Source organism: Amia ocellicauda, chromosome 17 (assembly GCF_036373705.1).
Source record: "Amia ocellicauda isolate fAmiCal2 chromosome 17, fAmiCal2.hap1, whole genome shotgun sequence".
NCBI lineage: Eukaryota > Metazoa > Chordata > Actinopteri > Amiiformes > Amiidae > Amia > Amia ocellicauda.
Window position 1 is genome coordinate 19,093,946 of NC_089866.1, and position 12,848 is coordinate 19,106,793.

A 12,848-nucleotide genomic window follows, 5' to 3' on the forward strand; every position below is an offset into this window, starting at 1 on the left:
TTTTTTTTTTTTTCCTTTTTCCATTGTGGCGGCTCAATTGAGATTCATAAGTAGGATCATCAGGTCTCACCTTTAGCCAAATGACCTCTTCAATTATTCATTCTGATCAGCCTGATTGAAATACATTACCAAAAAAATGAGTCAAAACCTGGGTTTGGGGACCATGAAAATATTTCTACTTCCATTCATAGCCTTCAATTCACAAAGCCTTCCAAACAAACTGAATATAACAAACAAATATAAAAGCTACCGTACTTTTATAGTCAGGGAGATAATAAAAAAAGCTTGGTTTCCTGAGCAGTATGTAGAAGAGGTTTAGTACTTTTTGGGCACAAATTTGTGTGGTATTAATGAACATCCTTCTCATCAGTCAGAGCTGGAAAATGCCAGCAACATAATTTAGATGAACGCCAACAATTAATTTTAAAATTAGCCATAAAACAACATCCATGTATGGCATGTAAGGCAACTCGTCCATCTTGTTATGATTTTGCGATTTAGGAAATTCAAACTGTCTTGACCTATCCACTGCTCTAGTTCCACTGATTTCAAAGTTTGCATCTCCAATGACTATGGCACTTGTGTTGATTCCTGAGCAGGGGCGGATAATAGTTTTTGAAGCTGTCCCGACTTCAAAATTCAATTCCTCAGTGATAAAACCAGGTCACGGACCCATATCGCCCCTTATTTAGAAAGCCAGGGCTTAACTAGTCTGAAAAGAACTCAAGTGCAGGGAAACGGCAATCTCTAAGGGCCCAAAGTGTGGCAGCATGGGGGGAGGCAAGGGGCCTCTCCGAGATTGGATTTAAACTACATTATTCAGGCAATTTCATGGCTACTTAGCTCACCGCTACAAAAAAAAGAAAAAGAATAAAAAAGGAAAAAAAGGCTCCATTTACAAGCAATAAATCAACTGCTGCAAATTACCAGCACCCCCCAAAAATGACACTTTTATGCAATTTTACAGATGAACAAAAAAGTGCCGAAATTAACTGCGATAACAACGCAGTCAGCAAAAGCCATTGCGACCTGGAGAATGAGTAGAGAGCGAGCGAGCGGGAGAGGGAGCAAAAAGAAAAAGAAAGAAAAAAAAAAAAACTTCATTTCTTTTTCTATAACAAAACCATTTTAAAGAGCCTTCGTCGCCACACAGCCAGAACCCATTTGTTGTTCCCATTTACTCTCGCGTTCGGAGTTTATTTCGAGTATCCAATGAGCCTCCAACTGTGAAAATGATTAAATCTACAAGATCTATCTCATAAAGGAAATAAATTGGGTGTTTAAAATGGGAAAAAGAGGCGCAGTGTCGTGTTGCAGTCTCTCCCTGCGGCGCAGAGACACAGTAACATACTCCGCATTTCCACAGCATACAAAGAACACCCAAAAAATTAAACAACGATGGACACCCCTCGCAAACAGCCTTGAAATTGGGACAACTCTGCTCAATCGGAAGGCAAGGTTTGTGTGGGAACCCTGAAATCATTCAGACTTAACACGGAGAATACGAAATGTAAAAGAACAATCCCCCCCCCAGTCTCTTTTAATATTATCTGCTGAGCAAAACATCCTAATCTTTCTTGGGCACTAAAGACAGACAGACAACACCAGCAGCTGAAAGGGGGAAATTAAACTGTTAAAAGTGGGGAACATGTCCAGCACAGCCAGATGCACCACAAACTGCATTAAAACATACTAATTGACAGATGTAATGTTACATATGTGTACATGGTCCTTAATATCAATACAGGTGCAGAAACAAGTAGGGCAGCAGTGCAGGATAATTTACAAAAAGTACCTCCCACATTCTCACTAGCTGGTTCATATCAAAAGACAAATTCTGAGTCCAGATGCCAAGGAAACTGGATATTTTGGCTAAATATATATATTTGACTTAAAAATAAATAAGCTTTGACCCAAAAGGTTTCGAACACCCTGCACTAAGCCTCCTCTTCCAATTTTCCAATGCGTTCTTTGACTGTACTCATTATGCTTTGCAATTATTACGAGAAAATTCCCATTCAATTAATTAAGAGATGACGGTCTCCATAATTTTAATTTGATGGTTTTTTACATTTAAATTTTGTTAATATCCATTATTTTTTGTGGGTGGGGGACTGCGGCAACATTTTCGTGTCACTTTTGCATCTTGCAATCACTCCCTCTTGACGTTTGTAAACATTTTAAGCTTCAAACAGTAACCTGGCTTCAAAGGGTTTCACACTTCATAGGCCACGGGGATTAGAGTCTTTTCAGCACCATAAAACCATCTTTGCTCCACAAAGGTTTGATGTTATTAGACCCCGGAGTGGCACTAGTGGCAAGTAAAAAGGCAAATTAGCTCTTGCTTGTTTGCGATTCCTGCTTGTCCTGCCCTTTTCATTTCAACCAGCTACCCAGTGAAGAAATTATAACTTTTTTCTTTCCTTTCTCACTTGCATGCATTATTGTCCATGTCCCTACCTGATCCATTTACCTAAATTATGTATAACCTACCTATCATGTTTATTTTGGTTAGAGTAGGGCAGTTTTAGGTTTTAAATTTGGCAAATTGTCCTAATTCAGGAAAGTAAAAAATATGATCTCACCAAACGCCATACACATTAGAATCAACTGCTGCAAGAACCTCAGACTTTGTTGTGTAAAACTTTCCACTCGATCGTGGGTCTCTCGAGCAAATGTGTAGTAAACTCAAACAAATCACGTAAAACAAACAAATGATCAAAAGAAACAGAACACACACAAACAGAAAAAAGAGATCAGCTCCTGCTCAGAAAATGCTTTCATAATATACACAGCCTTGTCACACCATCTTTACATCAACGCTGCTCGTTAGCATACAATAAAGCACACACTACAGTGTCAGGTAGCTTGGCTGTATACGCTGTGCAGGGCCTGACTTCACCGATGTGCAGAATGCTGATATTTCGACCACCAGCGAGGCAGTGTGCTGAGGAAAGCCGGACAACCGTCAGTGGGCACTCATTTTAATATGGCAGGGCTGGGGTGCGTAACAGCCTTTCCCCCTGGTGCACAATTAGAGATGATCTCAGGCACAGGGGAGCAATTAGCCAACAGACCTTTGTCCTCAACAGCACAACAACGCAACCACAGCCAAGTGCCAGCAGATGTAACAGGTAAATTCCCATCATCCTCTAATAGGGCCAACAGACTAGATGGAAAAGGCACTGACGGTACAAACCGGTCCAAAAGCTGAGAAGTCAAAGATCTTCAAATGCCCCCCCCGTACCTGTACCTTATTGGACTCTCAGCAGTACTATACAGGGGGAGGGGATAACCTGTATGACCATGTAGCCCCCCACAAAAGGGGCCACCTTTGTATTGCCAAGAACAGCTGCACTCTCCTTCATTTGAGCCTCACTGTCCTTGGGGTGGCACGATCCTGAATACTCAATTAACACTCTGCTAATTAGCCGCTGACACACGCTGAATTCTGATGAACTAATTTCGGGAGACAGATAACGAGAGAAGAAAAAGCATGGTGGGGTGGGGGGGGCGGTGGGGAGAGAAAAAGAAAGAAAAGGGAAAGGGCTGTTTTTATGATGGAAAAAAGAAGCCATTAATTTCAGCGCTTTTTTAAAGTCTCTTTCTAATTGCCGTGATCAAAGGCAGCTGTGGCACACGAGTAGGCATGAGAGCGGAGAGAGTGTGCGAGAGGAAAAAGAGCAAGGGGGAGGGAGGCAGATGCCAAGGGAAGGATGGGTAAGAAAATGAAGGGACTGCGGAGTGTGAGAGGAGACAAGGGGATGGGAAGGAACAGGGAGAGAAGCCCAAAATCACGCCAATACAAAGGGAGCATCTCTGTATTTGAGTAGTTGCTGCTGAGGACCTCAGGGTTTAAGATTTGTGCTAAATCTGCAGAAAACACACAAAATAACTCATTCTGACATATTGAAATCTTGTCAATTCGAAAATGAATAGTTTATCTAGTGCTTTCAAAAGCTGCACCAAACGAGACTGCTTTTGACATTTTTTTCAGAACAAAAACGTAGAGTTCTGTGGTGACAAGCAGTTTGGAGTCGCGTAGTTCAGAGCAGAGAAGGCGAGAAATTACAAAGGTGAGAGAATGTGTCCGACAAACCATAAAATACGAACGTTTCTTTCAGGCCGTGTTTATTGATGTGGGGAGCCGTGCTTTTATGTTTTCGTGCTGAAGTTAGTTTCAGTTCGGGAGGAAGTTGCCAATCTTCAAATCTTTGTTTTCTTTAAAATCTATATTTTATATATAAAAACATTGACTTTCCATTGTATGTATTCAGTGAGCCGCTGTGCTGGAGAGCCGGTGCACGGAAAGCGACTGAAGTGTTTGCTTTCTTTCTAAGGGTCCCCCTCTCAGGAATGCATTCAACTTGAATCACCAGCAGACTAAGAGACATCGTTAGTTAGGCATTGCGTATGAATTACTAACGACTCTGACATTTGGCTTCCATTTTTAAACCATTAATGAACCTGTGTCATATGACCACACAACATGCTGATGAGTTCGCAACTAACTGTTACTTAATCTGTTTTTCCATCGTTGTGTTGAATATTTAAGCCTGTAAGCAGCTCTTTCCTCCCAAGGGTCTGGTAGTGCCCTTTTCCATGATTATTTTCCAGAGCCATTCAGCTCCAGTTAATCAGTAATTTATGTTTAAAACATTGTCTAGTGGCTGAACTGTAATCTCCAAAGGTTACCTAGAAAGCAAGGCTGATTGGAAAGGATGAGAGTTGGAAAATAAATATATTTAGTTGCTTTTCCTCGACTCTTTTTCTGTCCTCCTCAACAGCCGGGTTAGATCACATCCTTGTCTTTCAAGTAGCGGTGCGAAAACTTTTGTTGGAGCTCTGCCCTAATAAGATCGGATCTTGATGGTATCTTTCACCTTCTCTTGTGCCTCGGCTCACAAAAGGCTTAAGAATGCAAGATGCCGAGAGGACAGAGGCTCTGTGCCCCGAACAATACCTGCCTTGTGTTAATGGAGGTGTCATCTGGCACAGGGCTGATCAGTCGCCGATTAAAGCTAGGCCTCAATCGCTGTGACAACCGCTTGTGCGCACACAATGGCCGCTGATAGAGCCAGCTGTTTAGGCCCCTACAATTAACCCCGCTCCTTTTCTGGGCTCCCCACAGCAGCTTTAATTGACTATCGCAGATACAAAGCAGAGGCGACATCAGAGCAAGTCTGACCACAAGGTCCCCGAATCACAGTCCCAGTCGAGCGCAGCCCAGCCCCTCGACTCGAAGAATAGACGTGGTCCTGCTTGCTCAGCTGTCAGTCAATCAAAGCCCCTCGCTCACCACAGGAGCTTCCTGCCGTGGAAGTGGAGTAGCATCTGTGAGCTGACAATCAGCAGGCTCTCGTTTGAATACAAGATGTGCGAGGCTTGCACTCACCGGTATTAATAAATTAAAAGCAAATTATAGAGTTCATAGCGACCTGCTTGGCATCAGAACCACCGTTTTTTTTTTTTTTTCCTATCCATGTTTATTCATGGGTTTCAATCTCCATTAAAAAATGATTTTGGTGGAAACCTTCTTCAGGGAAACACGAGTGTCTCATGGTGTTTACTCAGAGGGCTCAATAATGCCTCACATCAACAAAAGCTTGATTTTTCCTTGTCAAAAAATATAGATTTAAAAGTAATTCCATCAACGTGCAGCCTGAAAGCACATGCCGATCCGAGCTGCACTGTTTCCCTTTGCTTTCCTAATCAGCAAGCAATTAAGAGGAACATTTGGAAAGCATAAAAGTAATTAGACCCTGCTTAGAGTATAAATCCATAGGATATGGAAAAAAGCAAATGCGTAAAAAGATTTATCCAAAAATTCAGAAACGAAAAAGGATTGTTGATGTACATATTTGGGGAAAGGAGGGGATGGTACTAAAACACACAGACAGCAAACTGAAGATATGCAAGTAGGGTGAGGAAAAAAAAAAAAAAAAAAAAAAAGGTCACTATTGCCTTTCCAAACATAATCTCTAACCTAATCCCCAGTTTTCTTCAGTGTTCAGCATGACAATCGGACTCAGCCAGGGCGGGCCGACATTCTTTAAAAGACAACACTGCACCCCCCCACCTCGAATTCTGCGGGAGGGAGAGGGGCGGTAACAGGTTCCTAGGATGGACAGCTTAGTGATTACTTCCAATCTCCACAAGAGACAGCAGGAGGGGCAGTGTTAGAGATTAATAAATCACAGCAATTACAATTTTAATTGGAGGAGACGGGGATAGAACCAGCGTCCCTTTGCTTTGTCGAGCATGGACTTCAGCAACACGCTGGAGGAATAAAATTGACGGCACCAAGCTCCAACGCTCATCCTAACTAGCAACTGCAAATTCATTACAATGAACAACAACAACAATAGCAAACAAATAGCTTCCCCTGATACACTTACAATTAGGTTTCCCACGCTTTTAGTTTCCATGATGGACAGCGCTCACAATGCCTTCACCAGGATTGGCCAGGCTTAAATCTTGGTTGAACCTACATTTTCACTACAGTAATTGCATATACTTTAAAATGTCTTATTTTTAATTGGCGGTGCAAATGAATTCACTTGTGTGCATCCGATAACGAACGACCGTGTTTGGGAGATGAGAGTGCGGATTGTTTTTCGAAAAACAACAAATGCTACATTTAAAAAACAAACCACATAAAAATGATCAGAAAAAAATGGAACAGCAACAGAAGAAATCCTGTTTTGATGTTACACCTGATCTGACCTATGAGATATATATTGTGCAATGCTGCTGCTGCTCTCTCTCAGCCTGGCACGGCAGCTGGCTCTCAGACTGCGCCACTATATTGTCTAGGTGGTAGGAAGCCACAAAAACACATCAGTTGCGAGGTGAGGTGACGGTGGGGGAGGGTTTTCAGAGAGCAGAGTTGGCTTGCGGTTCTCACGTTCTGGCACAGCTCGGCACCAAAGCTCTTCCTGCTTTGAGGGCTTTGGAAGAGAGGGGGTGGTGGAGAGGGTGGGGTGGGGGGGGTGACCTGGAAGCTTCTGTAGCCCTGGCCTCTTCAATCTATCAATCTATCTAGGGCATCATCCTAACAGACCACCGCTCAACACAGAAGCAGACAGGGAACGACGCGTACAGATTAAGAGTTAGCGAGAGCTTACCAACACCAACTTCCGCCAGCTCGAACACAGATGCACAGAGCGAGCTGACAGGGAGTGTGGTCGGCAGAGACGCTGTGCAAGAAGTTGCTTTATCACGCATTAGGCTCGTCTCCCGGACCCTGCACTTATCCATAAGTGCACTGCCTTATGAATTGATTAAGGTTAATTAGTTAACTGCTTTACTTTCAAGACTGGAGCTCTTGAAAAACTTGCAGTCGCTACCTTGGCGAAGAGGTTACGAGATGCTTTCCTGTGTGAAGTGCAGTTGTGAACACTGATAGAGCAGATGTGGTTTCATCCGACTGCACTGTTCACTTCGTGTAAAAAACAAATAAAAACAAACAAAACTGAGTCAGCAATCATAGTATGTACACAAACAGGCCACAGAAGACTTCACATCCTGCTCATGAATATACCCCCAGATACAAGTATAACATGAACCGACTCATAACTAACAAAATGATTTGAGCAAAATATAGTGTTTGCCAAAATAAAAATACATGATGAAGAATCAATTTCTGTTCTTGTTCTTCGCTCACAGGCCAGTGTTTATTCTGACTTTTCTTTTTTCCTTTATGTTATCTTTGAGCACTTTGTAAATAAGCAGTCTGGAATGCAATAAATAAGTTCAACCACAATTCATATTTATATATGTATATTCAAGCCTAGATAAAAATGTCTCGAGCATTCTGAGATATGTGCTGCTCACTGCAGGGGGATGAGGTTTCTCTTTTTTTTTTTTTTTTTTAATCTTACAGATCGGTTTAATCTTGCGTTATCCAAGTGGTCTTGAAATAATAAAACTGTTTATGTAAAAACATACATCAAAAATATTTAGCCTTGATCATCTGGGATTAAAAAATGCCATATGCATCTACATTACATCCCAGCTATGCATTTTATGAGCTGAAATCTCAGTTTCAATGAAAAATATTGTCAAAGGCCGTTTAAAAAAAGATTTAAAAGAGGTGGCTTTAGAAGGGGGTGAATACATGCATTTAATAAGTTAATGTTGGGGTCTCTATAATAACTTGTAATGTTTTTTAAATAAATAAATCCTAGGATTTGTGGCAGTAATTCAAAAATGGATTTTGTCATTAAAATGTTAATGTTTCCACGTCCAGTGAAACTTTGGATTTAATTTAAAACAAATCTCCATTATTATTAAATCAATTCAATTTCTGCTTCTCCCACAAAAAATTACTTGGCTCCTGAGCAATACTGTTATTCAGGAGGGGGGTACAAATGTATGCGTTTTATACTAACATTTCTTCAGTTCCCCATAAGCAACAACTATGGGTTTCATTAATTTTTTTAATTATTCAATAAAAACTGTAAAAAACAAAATCAGCCAAAGACTATAAATGACCACAAAATACTCAAATAACTCAATTTAGTATCAAGGATTTGGGTCAGGGTCCAGCTTGTGAATTTCTTGTAACAGTACATGGGATAAACGGTGCATTTTCGAGACCTACCGAGGAGTCTGTTCTCTTCGGAAATCCCAGTAAGTGCTTGAGCATTTTTAATGGCCCTGGGGTGCTGGGTGGGCAGTAACTCACTCACAATATCAATGGGAAATTGCACCGCAGTGTTTTCTCCCGTCGAAGCTTTTATCAAATACCGGGTCCATTGATTCGGCCATCCTGGCCTCGAATTGCATTAAAGTGGGACATACATTGACATCTTTTGTTCCACAATGCCCCCAGCCCCAAACAAAATCCAGGCTGTTAATGGGGCTTCAAAGGTAGGATTGGGAAATAAGAGAATCCAGATCCAGAGAAAAAAAAAAACTAAAAGAAAAAGAAAATTAAACAAACTGTGTGATCTGTGAACCAGCAGCTTCCAGGCTTCTGCTAGCATTTCTATAAGAGCAAATGTGATGACCTTAGCCACCCATTTTGAAACTAAAATGCAGGTCACCAGGAATCCGGCTCGGCTTGCACAGTCCCCCATCCTGAGCGATTGAACAGAAGCCTAATTTTCTTTCCAAACCCCCCCACTACTGTACAGTCCTTTCTTCACCTAAGGGTCCTCCCTGGCAAAAGATAATACTAAATTGATGTGTTCTGATTGATCCCCCAGTGCTGAGATCTATAAATGCCACCAAAAGTGACTCTCCCTGCCCTCAAAGTGTACCTTCACATCCATCCGTCTGCCTGCCCGCTTGATTTTACATTCTTCCCAGTAACTCCTTATGTCATTTCAGATGAGTCTGGATTTTCTTTTCATTCTGGCTCTGTCTCTCTTCTCTCTCTCTCTCCCCCTCTCTGCTCTCTCTCGCTCGCTCTCTCAGCCTCTCTGTCGGTCTCCTCTTTCTCCCCCCCCCCCACTCTCTCTCCCTCTGAGTAAGTGAGTTTCATCGGGGGTGCTCGCTGAACGAAATCACCTCGGGGCGAACACTTTATTATCTGTAGTCGAAGCGTCACCACAAATACCATTCTACACACACAAGTGTCACTTTCCATTTGTCTCCACTCGGAGGTATTAGGCTGGAGCAGGCAGCCCGCGTTCTCATCTCAAACCGGCTAGCAGAGGAAAAATAAACAGCGTGGGAAAACAAATTACTCTCGGCTGCACATTCCTGCCTACCGCCCATTTAAAGTAGCAGACACCTTTTCTTTCAATGAGTGAGGAAAACCATTGAGACTTTGTTTCTTATTATATTTTTTTCCACAACAGTTGTTACAGTAGTTTAGGTGTCTGGGGTTCATTTCCAAACAAGGACTTTGTTACAGGAAGAGGGGGGGAAAGAAATATATATAAATAAACAAGATTGTTACCAAAATTTAAGGCAGATAATACATGTGGACTGTGTCTCCTTTCCACTTGAGTGAAACACAACAAGCAGGGTAGTTGATTTTTTTAACAAAAGGCCAAAATGCAAAGTCATCGGGATGCATTTCACTTGGGACACGAAAACCCAGACAGAGGCGCTTGCCATTCTCAACACATCTGCTTCTCTTTCGTTAGGAAAAATGTGGAGCACCGCTTCCTCGGCCTCTGTGTGTGACTCGAGCAGAGTGACCCGCTTGCTTTCAATCAAACCTAAAGTGCCACATCCATTATCTTAGCAAAAAGCAGAGGAGGAGGTTGATGTGCGGTTTCACTTGGGTAGTGAAGGCTCTGGAAAAGGGTTAAGGTCGGTCTAGTATTGCTGGGAATAACGGGAACTGGCTTCAGGTTCGACGGTGTTACGAGCTGGGGATTTCGTAAAGCGATTCAGGAGAAGAGAAAGCCCTCAGACTTTGCAGGAAGTGTACACGCCTGCCCTGCTGTCCACTGACTGCTGAGAGGGGGGGGGTAATGGTGGTCCCGTGTGAATGCATGCCCGCTGGCTAGCAGTGTCCACCTCATTGTGCACCCAGCTTGGTCTAGATATCAGAGCAAAGCCTCAGCTCAGCACAAACACCGAGTCTTTATGAGGTACGACTGGCACACCAGCCAGTGTTGTCATGTGCGATTAGAGTGGCGTTCACGAGCCTGTGAATTGAATTGTGCAGCTCCCATCCCCTCCCCCTCCCAGCCTCCTCCACCTGCACACAAGCCTCTGTCCAGAGCACATGACAAACTAGGATAACAGCTCCGTTTCTGTGGGCTATGCCATGTCAGTGATCTGGCAAGAGGGAGCAAGAGAGGATGCTTCAGTGATGGGGAAAAAAACGGGATACTAAATCTTCGTTCCTTATAAACTGCTCCATTTCCTCCTTCCCTTAGAGGGCCGATGTGAATAAGCCTCCTGGTTATTTCCTCCAAACTCAACTATTTAGTTTTAAAGGTCATTTACATTTCTTGCAAATGCTGATAAGTGTATTATAGCTCGTTTCCAGGCCAACCAGAGTAGAAGTGAAATATGACCGGCATTATAAAAGAAAAAGAAAGTTGTAATGGAAATCTTTTAGCCCCTGTTCTGCTAAACGCACCCTCCATGTCCTGCATGCGCTCACTTATTACACTCGAAAGGGAACCGGGGCCCTGTAGTCGTCCGCACTCCCTCGGCGGATCACAGTAACGGCGTTCTGTCTTCTCAACACAAACAGGATTAAAGTGAGAAGACACAGCACAGCTCCTCAGTTAAACCGAAGAAGGCAGCTGTGTCAAACCCTCTATTTACCAGACTTTGTTGTATTAGGACGACTAAAGATAGCATTATGCAGTGTATGATGGAAAGGTACACTGGATGCCAGGTTTTTTGTTCAGATTAAGTTGGGCTTATGCATATGATTTCTATAAAACTTCACAGCCGCTGTCTCTTGCTCTGAGCTGGTGGAGCGGAGGGGAGGCTGTCAGGAGACGGGAGTGGAGCTAGGTGGTATAGACCAACTAGTCAAACCTATACCATGACGGACGAAGAGAAATGGGGCATTCCATTAAACATTCAAAGCCCTGGCATACTATTAATACTTCTCCACAGTTTTCCGATTTATTATATTGTTCATATCTTTGTGATGGGGGGGTTGGAACTAAAGGAGACATGTGGCCTGCTCTCCCACAGTGAGGCTCCGTGAGGTTAATTCCCAATAATAAATTATTCATCTTCCTGACAAGCCAGAAAAGAGCATTTTAAAAGGAGCCAAAGCCAACAATTTTATCTTCATTAGTTTTGCCGACAGACTTACGAAAGTGGGATACTTTGCATGGAGCAGCCTTTGCCAAAATCGAAACCTTTATCTGAGTAGGAATCTCAAGGAGGCCGCTTTCGAAAGAGCAGGGCATGTTATATTAGCAAAAACCCTGAGCCGACAGGAAAATACAAAAGAATCTCTGGCTCTTAATGATGGTAGTGGATTCGAAGACTTCTTCCTGCTCCAGATGACCCCAGAAGTGCACTACAGCAGCGATACACAACTGTAACACAACTGTTAGTGTTAGAGGGGGAATGAAATGCTTCCAACACTACTGGAACTGTCGAGTCAATCTGTAGGCCTTCACCATACAATTCCGGTACAACCCATAAATGACACAAACAATTATCCAATGACTTCTGACGAACCATAACACACGGCTTGCTTCTCTTTGCATGTAGAGAACGCACGTATAAAATAAAGATTCACTGAAAAAGAAAAAGGGAAGTTCACAGTGCCGGATTGAAAAGAAGCTCAAAAGAGAGAGTGAGGAGAAAGATGGGAGGGGGGGATAAGAGATGAGGGAGGGAGAGAGCTCCAGTGTCTCTGCAGACCTGTCAGTACAGAGGCAGCCGTGGTGTGCAGGGCCGCAGGTAAATGTGAGAAGAAAGGCGCCGGCAGGCTGCTCCAGGCGATCCTAGCCCTTCTGTTCCATCATTTAGGAGACATGTCCTCCACTGATTTCCAATTAATTTTTAATACTGCACAGAAAACAGCGCTTTTGCCGAGAGAGAGAGAGAGAGAGAGAAGAGAGAAAAGAGACTGCTCTTGGTCATCAGTGATCTGCAAATAGATTTCAATGTTTTATAGCACTGTGGGGGTTGGAGTGGGGGCTATAATGGGGGTAAATCCCACCCTCCCATGTCCTATATATTTTTTTCTGGAAAAAAAAAAAAAAAAAACAGGATAAAAAATACAAAATGTTTTATGAAGGTGTGCATGGAGTTCCCCTCAGGATGCTCTCTTTCAGCGACACCTTCAATATGGGGCACTAGTCTCCTCCTTTACAGAGAAGAGAGGGGTGAATGGGCAGAGGGGTATCATCTACAGGGCAAAGACCAGGCTGACAGCTATTTTGCATGCATTTGCCCCTGTG

General features: G+C 42.9%; 1 protein-coding gene across 1 annotated transcript in view; it reads right to left on the reverse strand.

Annotated features, from left to right (window-relative positions):
- Positions 1–12,848, reverse strand: part of fam222aa (family with sequence similarity 222 member Aa) — a 67,231-nt gene that overhangs the window by 11,442 nt on the left and 42,941 nt on the right. The gene's annotated exons all lie outside the window — the stretch shown is intronic.